This window comes from Taeniopygia guttata, chromosome 3, assembly GCF_048771995.1.
Source record: "Taeniopygia guttata chromosome 3, bTaeGut7.mat, whole genome shotgun sequence".
Taxonomy (NCBI): domain Eukaryota; kingdom Metazoa; phylum Chordata; class Aves; order Passeriformes; family Estrildidae; genus Taeniopygia; species Taeniopygia guttata.
In genome coordinates this window covers 80102498-80117676 of record NC_133027.1, presented here as the reverse complement: position 1 = coordinate 80117676, position 15179 = coordinate 80102498, and the positions used below count along the sequence as shown (strand labels likewise).

Below are 15179 nucleotides of genomic sequence, written 5' to 3'. Positions count from 1 at the left end.
TTGTTCTATTAGCCCCAAATTGCCTAAAATACATATTTGCAAGCTATTGTTCTTAAAATACAGTATACAATGCAATGTTTGGGAAGGGCAACAATACAGGGGCCAAAGAAAGGTGGTGATGCAGAACAGAACTAATATGTAGGGCAATTAAAATCAAGACAGGGTTTTTTTTTGCAGATGATATGCCTGCAGTCCAAGACAGTGTTTGGTTTCTAAATTCCTGGATACAGAGTGTGTTCCCCCAGTCTAAAGGCTTCTGGATTATCACTTCACCAAGTGAACTGTGATGCAGCAGAAGTGAAGTGATCCGTGTCTCACTCACCTTGTAATCAGCCACCCTCTCTCTGTAGAGGTGAGCCTCAGCAATGCTAATATCAGTGACCCAAAGACCAGGCACTTTGGAGGGACAAAAGGTCCATGCCATGCTGTGCACCTTCTAATCCTGGAAAATCTTCATAAATATTCAATCAAAAGATACAGGTGAAACTCTCTTAATTCAAAAATGGTGCCTTAAAATATGAACCATTATTAGGTCCTATTTGCTCTAACACTGAATGGAAGGCAAGAAATAATTATATTCTGAAAGAAAGAGGATTTTGACCTCTTTTGGAAATTGAAAGAGGATTATCAGACTATAACAAGTAATCATACGTAGTCAACAGAGAGTCAGGCAGAGGGATTGAGGCAGAAGCATTCATGGCAGTACCTTCCAGTTCAATTGCAAATTGCTGCTGGGCTGTCACTATTTGCTTCTGGTCTTCCTGCAGCTGGTCTGGTCCCTGGACAGCATGGCAGCTCTCCAACTTAGTCCCTGGGGACAGGCACATCTCCCAACAAAAAACACAGGCCTCAGAGTTCTTTTCCTAAGACATAAGGAAAAGGCACACAGAAATATATTCATGCCTAACAAGACACAGAAGCGAGGATAGTTAGCTCTTGCTGAAGTCAACCTTCCCACATCCCAAATGCCTTTTAAATCTAGTATGAATCAACATTCCTCCATTCCAGTTTGCACCAGAAAGCAGAGCTATTACTCTCTAGCTCCCTTTGCAAGCAATGGGTAAAAGTAAGGTTTTATATCAATTTTTCTGGGAGTGTGTTTAAGGATTTCAGAAGCCTGCAGAAAGTTCTTCAGCAGTTTGTACCTGTATTTAACTTTAATTCATCATTTAAATAAAGATCCTGTAAATATTGTTCTGTTCTTTTTCTTTTCTTTTTTTTTTCATGTGAAGCCAGATACTTTCAAGACTGTATGAGTAGAAGCTAATGAACTGAGTTCATTATTTCTTCTTTCCATTTGTCTTTAAATGGAAGACAAATTTCAGTGTCAAATAGACTGAGTTAGTTATTGTTTTGCAGTCAGGCCTGGTTTGCCTGGCATGCTTGCCTTTCAGCTGCTTCCAATAGCTTGAAAAAACTGTCAATATTAAGCAGCATTGTTGCACAAACAGAAACCCTTCACTTGCTTCATGCACCAGGCATTTACATATGGCTAAAGAATTAATGCACAAGCAAATGGACTGATACAAGTACTGCAGTAGCTTTAGCTGATTTTGCAGCTCTCTTTGTTTTGGATATCAGATTAGGAATTCGATCCAAGCACTGACACATGAACAGAGAAGTCTGGCTCACATTCCCAAATCCACTCCTTTTTATCATGTGCACCTTGTCCAGGAGCAATCATGGGTATCTATCCAGTACACTACCTCGCTATACAAACAGAGCAGTTACCTGGGCTTGTTTCAGACTGGAAGCAATGCAGACCTTTCAGCTTATGTCTCCTGAGATAATCAGCCACATTATGAAAAAAAGCTCATTAGCCAAAGTGCAGCCACCTTACAGAGCTGCCATTGCTCCTCTGAGACATAAATTATTTCTAAATCTATGACAGAACAGAAGGGGTGAGATCCCGCAGACCTGCTCAATTATCAAAATATTACACAGCTGGCATGCAACCTCTATATTTTCCTCCTTTATTAGCATTATGATTATAGAGCTGAGGTTAAAGATTTTTCTATACTTAAAGACATCTAAAATCTGATTGGATAAAGCCAGGAGAAAACTTCTGTATCTGTGATGGTAGCCTGGTCTTGAGTCAGAGGCTGTTACCTTCTGAGATCCCTTTCAACCTAAGTTTTTTTTTATGATACTATGATTCCTGCGACTTAACCCCACTCCTTTACCACAGCAATTTCCAAATTCTTCTTACAAGGAAAATGCAACTGGGGCCTGTGCTCTAAATCATATCAGATATGTCATCTAGCTTAAAAAGCCCCCCAAGGATGTGGACCATCCCTGAAAAACAGCTAGGTTAGTATGTATTTACAATGATCCAGGAGGCAGAGGAGGGGTGAAGAAGCAGGAATATATATATCATAGGAATATCATATGTGCAGAAAGTTTTAAAGCTGATATTTCTGCCAGAGACAACATATTGTCAAACCACAGCTGATACTCTCCTGGGAGCTATCTTTATGGCTTTAAGTCAATCTAAAGTTGAATTGTCAGTAAAGTAGGGCACATGGAAAAGTCACAGCTCATTTTTTTAATTCAAAAAATGCTTTTCAAAAAGGAGTACCAATGGTGCTCAGAGCTTTTACAAACTTTAAACAAAAGGTTTTAATATGGAGTAAAGGAGTCTGCCAGACACAAACTTAGAATTCCAATTATGGGGGAACAAACCATTCTTTTGTTACACAGTGAAGTCCCACTCATGACTGAGGCTATGAAGTGCCACAGCAACAAGAACAGGTAACACCAAAACTGTGGTAACAACAATAATAATTTTTATGATCTCTGTGTTCATTTGCAAATATTCCCAGAACCAAGCCAGACTGACTCCCTTAAGAACTGCTCTTCTCTCTGTCTAAGTGGCATTTTGTGCTCCTATTCCATGATCCTGTACAGGAACGGGATGCTGTGGTCCACCAAAGCCCCTGTAGAATGAAGGTGAATAAGCACAGCATGGCTCCACTCTGGCTCTTAAGTAAGGCAAGTGGCATGTTTCCAGGCATTCATCAGTTCTGTAAGTGAGGGTAGGAGGCATGAAAGGGATCATATCCTCAAATAAGCAGTACCAGAATGTTTCTAGTGGCAAAAATGGAAACTTGGCAGCTTCGTCCAATTTGTTTTAAATGAAAGCTGCCTCTGGTAATACGCTGCACATAACCAGCATGCTTTTCAAACAAAGATGCAGTTAAACATACCTGCATGCACATGGCCTCTCTCACAGGGCAGAGTGGAGGGTGGGAAATTGGAGCCAAGAAATGTGGTTTTTAATAATGGCCCCAGTAATAGGAACATATTTTAGTACCAAAATGGTAATTCAGAACAACCTTTTTTTCATTTTCAAATAAGTATCAATTAATTTAAGCCTTTTTTCTCCAGTAGAAATATAAAAAAAATTCTTTACAGTTAAGGATAAAAAGTCTTTTTTGGGGATGAGTAGTCTGAAATAAATTTTGAGAAATACATATATAGCCATGAGTAAGTTTATAAAGGAATGGCAATTACAGAAAATGCCACCTATGCTTTGCTGCCACACAAAATCCTGCCCTCTCAGAGAGATGGACTTTTGATTTCTGTTTGTCTGTCTTCTGCTCTAGATTAGGGCATGGAGGGGCTGGACTGATGTATGCAGGATTATAGATTTCTCGAGGTCGGGATTGAAGACACTTGAGACAGCATTTCGTGTTCGGACCCAGGTGTTTATTATTTCTTATCTATGTTACAGTCTCACTATCTGAGTGAGTTAGGCAGCTTCTTCATTAGCAAGGCACAAAATGGCTAACTCTTGTTACTAGGTTTTTAAAACTAAATATCCAATGAAGAAAGGACACCTAGGTTATTTTCTCTTTTAACCCAATAACTGATTCCCTGAAGTTCGCAATGTGGACTTTTCTGTCCAATCACAAAACATCACCCAAACCCATGAAGAAGTCAGAAGAAACCTGCCTCTGCCCTAAAACCTCCATCTTGCTTCATATTTATTTCTATATTCCAAAATCCCAAACTCTAAGTTTTCCACCATCTAATATTACAGACTTCTAACCAACTACACACCCATAATCCCAGTGCTATTAATGAATTTTAAAAGCCTGTTCCATGACCTCAAGTCAAAAGCAGTGCTCTCTTGTGGGTCAGTGCCTTTAAGCATAGAAAGTTTAAAATTCTCAGCATTCAGGAATCCAACATAGCATGATGAAAGGGCATGCACCTCCTGTGGCATGCTGTCAGCTCAAGGACACCAACCTGCTCTTTATAGATGTTGATGGTACTGTGGATGCTTGCGAGAGGAATGACTCTGTTTCTTAGTACGTGCAACTGCCACTACCATTCCCAGACTTGACACTATTTAGCTTTCAGCATCCTGAGAGGCTTTCAATAACTTCAGCCCTGCACACAGACCTTTGAAGGCTCGGCAGGGTGCACGGCTGGATCTACAGTGTCCTAGGTTATAATATTGGGGTGTATTCCATTACCACCTCAAGCTGCAATCCCTTTCTTTCCTTATCTCGGGACTCAGAGATAAGTCCCTCCAGGAGGACCTGTTCTTTTAGCCACATGACTGATAAGATCACAGCATTCTATTTGTGAGATGCTCCGCCCAGAGGGAGGAGCCAAACGATGCCATCAAGGATATAAGCAGGGTTGTGCAGACAGCAAGTAGATCCCCTCTTCCAAGAAGAACAGCTGAGACCTTCTCTACACTGGACCTCCAGAGGGAAACTACATCAGTCTACAGGACTACTGCTTGGACAGAACCATATCTGCTACCACCACCCCAGCCAGCAAATATCAGGTTGTATCTCTAACTCTGTCGGTGGTTCTTCTTTTGTGCTATTGTATGTATTTGGTTCTTTTTTCCCTTTTCCCAATAAATTGTATTTCTGACTTAGAGCCTCTCACTGGCTTTGCTTTTCAAACCAGGACATACAGCCATTCACAAGGTAAGAGAGAGGGAGCTGGGAGGTAACTTCGCTCATTTCCACTGATCATGCGGGAAGAGGAAGGACCTTGGACAGCAGCAGGCAGCAGATATGAAGGAAGTCAGATGGAAGACGACAGCAATGATATCTACAGACAATCCTTTACACATCAAAATATGAAGACCCTAAAGCCCATTGCTGCCACAGGATCTTATTCCAAGTGCCCACATTCCCCTTCCAGCCCTGAGTCTGCACCTCCTAGCACTGTCAACTGTGCCATCACCTAAGCCATAGACACAAAAGCAGAAGGAACAGGGGGTGTGACATAACTGAGAAAGTTGGAGATGCCCAAGAGCTTGTGGATAGTGAGGAAGCTCAGAACCAAAAAGGTAGAAAATATTAAGACTTTTTGCACTGGCAAACTTTTAAAGGAATTGGAGCTAGGCCTGAAGAATAGAATACCAAGGGGCACAAAATTAGGATGTTTGAGCAGAAAAGCTGACACAGCAAGAGAGGAGGGGAGAAAGCAGCAGCATAAATACCTCTTCCATTGATGGGATAAGGAGAGAGGGCTATAAAGAGATGGGGGGGGGGGTGAAAACTGAGAGCAGAGAGTGTTTTTCTCTGGACAGGACCAAAGGGTGTTTCTAGGACCAAACTGGGGGGGGGGGGAGGGGGGGGTCAATGAGCTGTGAGTCCTTGTATGATAGTGGTCAGGGGTGCTGGAGGCAGAGCTGCCACCAAAGTTCTTAAGCCTCTACCAGGTGTGTAATTCCTGATGCCCTCCTAAGATACAAATGTAGTAAATTTGTCCTGTTTGCATACCCACAAGTGCTGAGTAAAGATATCTGTTCACACTTTGGGAACAGATATGAATGTGTTCAGTTTTAATAATGAGAAATCAAAACTCCAAAACAACAAACAGAAATTCAGTAATGTAGTCACCTCTGAAAAACAGGAAATATTTTCTTGGATTTTAATACTGAAAATATATTGAATTTGTATTTTCCTATTGAAAATATATATTTCAATTTTGATGTCTGGGGTCTTTTTTTCCAACCAGGATTTAGTATTGACAAAGCCTACATGAAGGCTGATATTTGCTCCCGGTCTAGGAATTGTCATTCTAGATGAAAACTGACTGAGAATTTGGTAATTAACATATTAATTATTTTGGTAACAAATACATTTAGTAACTGATGATCAAATTGCTGTACTATATATAATACAATACCATAATCATAGAATATTTAAATTTATTACATTTTCAAATTATTTCCTCTTAACTAAAATGTTATTTCCTTAAGGATCATTTAAGTTTTGATTATTCAGTATTTCAGATAGCAAACTTTGCACTGAAATAGTCAATCTGCTTAATTTTAACAGGCTTCCCACATCAGAAAGGGCACACAGCATCTGAGGTAAAGAGACTTTTTTTTCATCTCTCACTGTAGGAGTATAGACATTCAGAAGCAAAAGGAGCTGAAGCTATTTTACACCTGTCCACACTTACACCTTGCAAATATTCCAGCTCTGTGCCTGATCTTCCTTATCTCGGAAGTCAATGTGCAAAGATTAGCTATTTTCACTGTTTTTTCAACAGCCTTTGAAATGAAATAAAATTAAATACACTTTACACAATCTCTTTTGCAGTATCTTTAACTGTGTTTCCAGGCAAAGGTATTGGAAACCTTACTGGATTTCAGATTTGTAGCAGTTTAGACATGGTACTAACGTATTCATTGTGAACACTGAACAAATGTTTCTACCATATTTTCCCCAGAACAGTATCTTTTGAGGTTTTTTTAGCTTTCTTTTGGAGTATATCAGATGTAGAGAGCTCTCACTTAAACCTACCTGCTTTACCATTTTGTCTGCAACAACACCAAATTTTACATTACCAGAATAAATGAGATATTTTTCTCTTAAATTTTAACTCAGAGCCTATGTAGATAGGAAGAAAAAACTTCTTTCATCCTGCAGATTCAGGGAGATTTGAAGGAACTATTATCACCACTGAGCTATTTTCAGTTCAGCGTGAAAACAATGATTATTGAGATCTTGAACATAGTCTCTGTTGTTTAACAAAAAATAAAAGCAAAACAAAAAAAGTCTTTGATAAGAAGGTAAAGAAATAATAGGCATAGCTGCCTTCCTTTTATCAAAGGAACTTTTTTTATCACTTCAAATGACAGCAAAGGGTTTTTGTTTTTTCTGAGTGTAAAATGAGAGGCATTCATTTAAATGCTCACATGTCTTACCCAGATCCTAAGCCTCTTCCACAGAGACTTTCCTGGTGATTCAAAAGCTAGATTTTATTTTGTAATGAACTGCACCAAAGATTTTGGGCTAATCATGTCAACCCCTGCAGGAAAAAACACAAAATAACAGGAGTCCTAACTTCAAAGGTAAGATGTACATACCTTCTTTAATCTCTGCACACAAATGGGAGCATGAAAGTCCTTATTCAATGAGGACCTGATTCCTTTCAAAAAAGAGAAGACTGAGGCAGAAAAGTCCAAATCATCTTTTTATGTAAGATTCTTCTAATTCTAACACAAGACCTGACAGAGGAGATGCTCCTGGAGATGTATGTTTTGGGGAGGTGTGCGATATGTACCTAGCAAAGTAGCTAGTGGAATAAATCTCAGTCTTTATAAGTCAGCAAGATTGAGCTATAAACAAAAGGCAAAGGTAATATCCATTCTTTGGGGAAGGATAACAGCTGTGACCATTCAAAAAGTCTGATTTGATAAAACTGTCTCCAGAAAAAAGAGTCCCTGTAAAAGACTCAGATTTTGCAGGACATGATCAGAGGTTCTGAGGGAAAATAAATAAGCTTTTGTTACATTTTAATATAAATGACTATTGTTGTTTTAATATCATGGTCTCAGAGCTATAGAACAATGAGAAAATAATATGAAATTTCAAAAATTAATAACATATCACAAATCTACAGGGGCCCCATGAGATACTGGAAATGTACCAACTGCAGCAGGTAAATTTACTGCTACATTTGCACTTCTCTTTCTAAGTATAGCTAATACATCAAATACTGCAGGAACTATGTCAGTTCTGTTTAATGTCTTGACCGAAAGGAATTTTCTGCCACAATCTTTCACAATCTCCATCCACAAGGCAAAGGCAAACACTACTGTTAGTGGAGATATATGGACCACTGACTTGACAGAAATGTGTAAGAGGGCTTGATGAAAGGACTACTCTGAGACACTAATTGTATGGCAAGCACTTTGTATTGGGCTTGCATGGGAAGGTTTTGGTGGAAGAGGGGCCTACAGGAATGGCTTTTCTGTGAAGCCACTAGAAACTTCCCCCATGCCCAAAGGATCCAATGCCAGCAGGCTCCAAGATGGACCTGTCCCTGACTAAGACTTAGCCCATCAGCAATGGTGGTAGTTCCTTTGGGATAACAGATTTAAGAAGTTTTAAGAAGGGAAACAGATTTAAGAAGTTTTGTGCACAAGCAAGTTGTGGCCAGAGAAGAGAGGAGAGAGAATGCATGAGAGGAATAGGCTCTGTGGACACCAAGGTCAGTGCAGAAGGAGGGGGAGGACGTGCTTCTAGCACCACAGCAAAGATTCCCCTGCAGCTTATAGTGCAGACCAAGGTGAGTCACAATGTCCCCTTGCAGCCCTCAGAGGGCCACAGTGGAGCACAGATCACCTGCAGACCATGGAGGAGTCCACATGGGAGCAGATGGATCCCCAGAGGAGGCTGTGACCCCAGGGGAAGCTCATGCTGGAGCAGGGTTCTGGCAGGAGACCTGTGAAGAGAGGAGCCCATTACAGAGCATATCTGCTGGCTCTGTGCTGGGGCAGTCTGTTCCTGAAGAACTGCACCTCTGAGAAGGACACACTTGGGAGAAGTTTCTGGAGAACTGTATTGTTAATGGAGGCGATCACAATGGGAAGAAATGATGATGTCTGACTCAATTCAGAAGGCTGAATTATTTCTTTATTATAACTATGCTAAAATACATTAATATACTATATAAAAGGAGGATACTAAAACTACATACTACTTTCTCTGACCCTATCTCTTACTCTAACACAACTCGTGACCCTCTCGTGAGAGTCCAGACACAGGTGGATTGGATTGGCCATCAGGCTCAAACAATCCCCACCAGAATCCAATCAAGCACTCACTCCAGGTAAACAATTCTCCAAACACATTCCACACAGGAAAAACAAAGAGCAGAAATAGAAATAGTTTTCTCTTTCATTTCTCTCTGTGCACCTCTATGAAAAATCCTGAGAGGGAGAGAAATGTGCTTGCCACAGAACTGTCTTTCATGGCAGCGACCCCATACTGAACAAGGGAAGAGTGTCAGGAGTCTTCCCCATGAGGAGGAAGAAGTAGCAGAAACAACTGCGATGAAGTGATTGCAACCCCCACTCCTTGTCACACTGTGCTGCTCAGGGTAAGAAGGCAGGGAATCAGGAAGAAAGTTAAACCCAGAAAGGAGGAAAGGCATTTTTAAGATTTGTTTTTACTTCTTGTTTTCCTACTCTGATTTAATTGTTAATAAATTCAATTAATTTCCCCAAGATGAGTCTGCTTTGCTCATGATGGTATTTGGTAAGTGATCTCTCCCTGCCCTTATCTCGACCCAAGAGCCTTTTTGTGATATTTTCCTTGTCCACTTGAAAGAACAGTGATCGAGCAGCATTAGTGGGCACCAGGCATTGAGCCAATATCAAACCACCACACAACTACTTGAGCCCACCACCACTGAAATCCTCACTAATCACCATAAAGATAGTGTCTGGGGATTTATGAGTCCACTATTAATTCTGAATGGAAAAAAACTGGTGACTCTGTCCCCTTCTATGTTTACTTATAATTCCATTTAGATTTATGCAATTCATGGAAGCTGGCAGTCAAAACATTTAAATGGTAATCCCACAGATCTCCTGCACATTTTAGGAACATGCAGCAATACTCTACATATTCTACAGGTTCCTTTTCTGACAGAAATGTTCCATGAGGGACAGAATTAACAGCCAGTAACACACAACTGTCTTCTTTGCTTAATGCATTTTCAAGGGCTACATCTACCACGTTCCTATGGGTAAACCGAAGACAATTAAAATGAGTAGGCTTCTGTGTGTACTGTCTATTCAATACAGCCCATGAAATGTTTATGTTGACTTTTGCCCCTGAAAATCTTTGTTACAATCATCTATTTAGTGTCAGACCATTCTTTCCCTAAATACTCCATTAAGCAATATTGTTGTGAAAACCTATGTAGCTGATATTGTTAAAGGCCAAAGACCGTCTAAAAAGATGACTGGAAAATAACTGTAACTCATAATACATATTGGCACAAAACCTATCAGAATGGGTGCAGAAGAAAAAAAAAAAAATCTAACAGAAAGCAAGAAGTACTTATGTAGCAAAATCCAATAGCAAAGAGCAATCAGCCTTCTACTAAATGCAAACCCAAACAGAGACAAACATGGCTACCCTCACCTAGCTAGACTTAAGAGACATATCCAGAATATAAAATACACAGAGCTAGAATAATTCCACTGAAGAAGAGCCTGGAGAAAAGTTACTGCATCTTGTTGTAACAGATTCCATTTGATCTATTTTTTCAGTGGCTTTGAATTTCCTGCTTTGCTCCTGGATGATTGCCCATTCATTGAAACAGAGTAAAAAATGTATTATATTATTTGGTAATTCATACTATAAATAGTAATTTGCATAATAGGCCCCTAAAATCTTAAATGGCCTTGTAATAGAAATTACATAGATCAAAATATATCTCTTAAACCTATGTAGGGCTATGTCTATTTTTGTATAATACTAGATTTGGCATGTACACACTGCAGCTGTAGAGGTGATGGCTGCATAGCATAAGGATTCATAAGGAATCCTGTGGCATTCCAGACATCACTGGTATCTGACCTCAGACCCATGAGTGGATTGTGGAAACTCTGAAGTAGTGACTTTCTAGACTTTTCCCTTAAGGAAGCTTTACTCCAATTAAAGTCACTAGATATCAACAGAAAATAGTGTTTCAGGTAATTGAAATTTTCCATTTAAAGATTACTACTTTCAAATTTTTTTTTTTCCCTCAAAAATATTTCGGATTAGACCTGTAGGCGCGCTGAGGGATGGGAGTTGCACTAGACAACATTCATTCTGTACTGCCACTTAGATTGCATACTTCTGCCAGGGGCATTGAACCTTCCTCTGTAGTGAGGAGAGACAGTACATCTTGGCACTCCCTTGGTCACTGGGCCAACAGCAGATGAAATGCAGCTCTGGACTACTGAAGAGAATAAGAGCAAGAAAACAAAGAAAATCATGTGCTTCTGTGGCATTAGAGGCTCACGATATTTCCACTGGATATTCTATTTTGACCCTCAAATTCTTTCATTTTTTCTCTATGTCATTGAAAAAAAAATGTGCTTATTCGAAGGTCTATCTTGTATTCCAAAGCCGCTTTGAAGTGAGTGGTTTTGCCAACACCTTGTAATGACTGACACAACTAAAGATCCTGCACTGGGCAAGACACTGCCCAGAAGTGAAGCAGCCAACTGCTTTTCACATCCAGTATGCCACAATGTTATTTTAAAAACTCAGTAATCCTAAATTCTAGGACAACCCTGGGAATTCAACCCTACCTATCATAATTTCATTGCCTAAATCCTCACAAGTAGCTAAATCTTGCAGACCAAAACAGACATTGTGGCTGCTGTGAAATTGCTGCTTGTGTTTTCTTTGCTGGTGAGTCTTCTTCGCTTTCCTATCTTGAACTACATCAGAATATTTCATGTATCCTTATTTATGCCAGTCATGAAGCACTGATGTTTTTTGACAATTTAGGGGATGAGCACTCTGCATTATATACCATCAACCCTGCAATCTTTATATTAATTCCACAAGAGATTACTCTGTGTATATGTATTTATAAATACATATATACACACAAAATACCTGTCAGAATAAAAATATTCTGATACCATCATTGTGAGTAAGTTAAGTTAATGCTGAATCTGACAGGCTGATAGGTAAACATGACCTCTGGTTTTCCCATTTATGGTACGAAACACATTAAAAAGCATTAGTTTAATCAGGTCAGCTTAAGCAGATGGCTACTTAGTTTCTTATTGTGTTATAATATTAATTCACTTATTTTGAACTTAACATGATTAATTTATGCTTTTTATGCATTTTAATTTTGCTAACAAAATACACAAAACAGGAAAACTGTATATTCAAGCTTTTCTACCTTCATAATATTGATTTAGGTTTAAAGGGTCATATGGAAGGTGGATGTTCAAATCTGTAAAGCATTTTATGTAGTCCCTATAATACAATCTATGTTCCCCTTAATACACTTTCAGCTCCAGATATAGCCAGAAAGCCACCTGACCATGCCTCACAGTTTTTGAGAGGTGACTTTAACTACATTTCCACAGAAGCCTGGCTTTCTCATGGTTTGGTCTCCTCTAAAAGCAGAACTGAGCCAGCTTCTTCAAGTGCTCCTCTCCAATTCATCTTCATTTGAGCTCATCATAAGCAATTTCCTGCCCACTCCACATCACAACCTTATCCCAGAGCTACCTACCCCCAGGATCTGCACTTTCAGGCTTTCAAACCTTATTCAGAAAATCACTGTAACCAACAAGAGTTCCTCAGTGGCCCCTTTATTTTTGGTAGTTCCAGCATTTTGCCACCTCACCTACATGGTTATTGAGACATGACTCACCTGAAACTATTGCCTTGCTAGTCTACTTGTCTGCTGTGTTTTTTCCTCCCCAGTAGCCCATATTTGTCCCAGTACGTGTGTTTAAACAAGATAGCACCAATATACAGTGACTGCATCATGGTTTCTAAATAAAATTATTACATAGAGCAAGCCTCCACCTGTGAGAGCTTCTAAAAAGATACCACCAGAGCTGGACACTTAATGAATAAAAAGCCACTACCCTGTGACCTTCCTTTGGTTTGATGAGTTCCTTTCCATAATAGAGGAATATGGGATGACACAGGAGCTGCTGCAAGTCTGACACCACCATCTATTCCTTCACTCCTTTAGTCCCATGGTGATAGGAGCAAAGTAGAGGGGGTAAATCCAGGAGTTTGCCACTGCTGCAATTCCGCCCCACAGAAGACATCCATTTCTCATCAGAAAATATAAAGGTACAAGATGAGGGCAAGATACTGTGTGTCTTGTTTTTTAAAACTCAGATAATTAGGCTTGTCTTGTTGTCCTAAAAAGAAAATAGCCAGGTTAAAAATAATGTAAATAAAGCTGAGATTCAGATAACTATCATGAATCACATAAAGACAGCCTGCTATGTAGTTTAATTTCTGGCAACTTTCAGCTTCCTGCTAGCAGGACTGTGCCCACTGAGGGTCTCTAAATCAGTACAGAAAAGGAGACAGAACACTTACAAAAAGGAGGCAGAAAGTGTTCCTTCATATCCTTCACTCATTTCAATGTCAGCTCCCAAGGAGGGGAAGCCCTCCAGTCATTGAATTCCCCACTCTTCGTCAAACACTGAGTATTTGTATGAAATAATTTAATGATTAGACTTCTTGTTAAATTTTTCAAAGAGTGATTATATTAATTACTTCTGGAAGTTAATTTCCCTACCTAATTAATGTCCCATTGAAATCCATAATGCAGCTGTTTAAGAAATGTTGGACTACATCCACCAAAATCTTCCAAACTCATGTTCAGTTTCTTGCTTTCTAATCTAATAGAGTTTTAATTAGGTCTCAGTGAATATGTGTAATAGAAGTAGGGAAAATTAATGCAAAGTTACTCTTTTTTCTTTTTCAGTGTTGTAAATTATTAATGGGTGCTCATCACAAATTCAGCCGCTCAGTCAGCTTGCAAGCAATTACAAACAATTCTCACCAATGTAGCATGATAGCACAGAACTGCATCAAATAAATTATTTAAAAATCTGAAAGTTTTTTATTGTCAGGGAGAGTGAAGAAAGATATCTTCTGATATCAGCACCTCAGAAACATAATTATTAGGATTTCTCAGTGGATGTTTCCCATACTTTTGCTGAAATCCAAGGGAATTGCTTTTTATTAAAATTTGGCTCTTGAAAATAATGCCCATTAATGGTATTTTGGTAAATATGTCATATATATGAAGCAAGCAAGAAGGCTTGCAAACTAAATTGAATACATATGCTCATACAGGATTCATCTTTGCTAGGATATGAGAACTTAAATCAGAAATTCAGTCCCTGATTGCTTAATGGGCTTACATGTTATAATGACCTTATAATGGAAAATGCATGGCTGCCTTCCCCTCTTGGTGAGGGTACCTGACACAAATGCTGTTACAGCCTCAGGCATTCCCAGTGTGCAGCAGAACCCGTGTCACAGAGATTTCCCATCTCACATTCATTACAGAGATAACCTGAAGAAGACTCGGTGCTATCACAATACGAAATCAGGTCAGCCAAGACTTGATGTAGCTGACGTTTGAAATCCTCCACTACCCGCTACTTGTGTTAAAGGCTTTTTCAAGACCTAGTCATTGAAGCTCTAAATCCTCACTCTGTGGATTGCTTTTGTGTTATCTGCTACCACTGAGAAATTTTAGCTTTGCCATCTTTGGCATTGAGACATATGTAGGCTACCACATAACTTCTTATCTTCCTTTTCTTCACGGGCAGCTCCCTTTTGTCTCCTCAGAGGTCATGATCTTGAGGTCCCTGATATTCTAGTCACTTTTTGCATAACCTATCAAGAACCTGTCACCTTTCTCAACACCCCTTTTTAATTGAAAGTCCAGATTTGGACCATCTTCAAATACAGCCTCAATAGTACTAGAGACCAGCAAATAGTAAATTCTCTGGGTCTCCTGGCCATGCTTCTCCTTACACAGACCGGCATGTTTTGTTTTATTTGCATTGAGAAAGCACTACTGACTTAAAAAATGGTTAGACCCTTCTGAATCAGCAGTGACTGTGAAAAATTGTGGTAAGATCTTGTTTAGTGGAAAACAGAAAATTTAGTTATTTTGGGCTTCTGAATACTGGGGTGGAGAGCTCTGGTTCTCAGTAATTTATACCCCTGTTTCATCAAATATTTACTAGTATGATTTTATATTACTTCCCAGAGTTATTTATTTTTGTCTCAGGATTAACCGTATTCAACCTTGGAAATACTGCTAACTACCAGCAGAAATTTAGGAAGATTTTGCTAGCTATTGATACTGTAGGTTTTTTTTTTGTTGTTGTTGTTTTT

The 15179-nt window shown here is 39.3% G+C and overlaps 1 long non-coding RNA gene across 3 annotated transcripts in view; it reads right to left on the bottom strand.

The window, feature by feature from the left end:
* The window catches only part of LOC140683751 (uncharacterized), a 218360-nt gene that overhangs the window by 123685 nt on the left and 79496 nt on the right, over positions 1-15179 (bottom strand). For 2 of the 3 annotated variants that reach the window (XR_012055146.1, XR_012055147.1), the window contains exon 2: positions 707-863. The exons of the other annotated variant lie outside the window; for it this stretch is intronic. This is a non-coding gene — a long non-coding RNA (uncharacterized lncRNA). The remainder of the gene's footprint in view (positions 1-706; positions 864-15179) is intronic. 3 annotated transcript variants of the gene reach the window in all.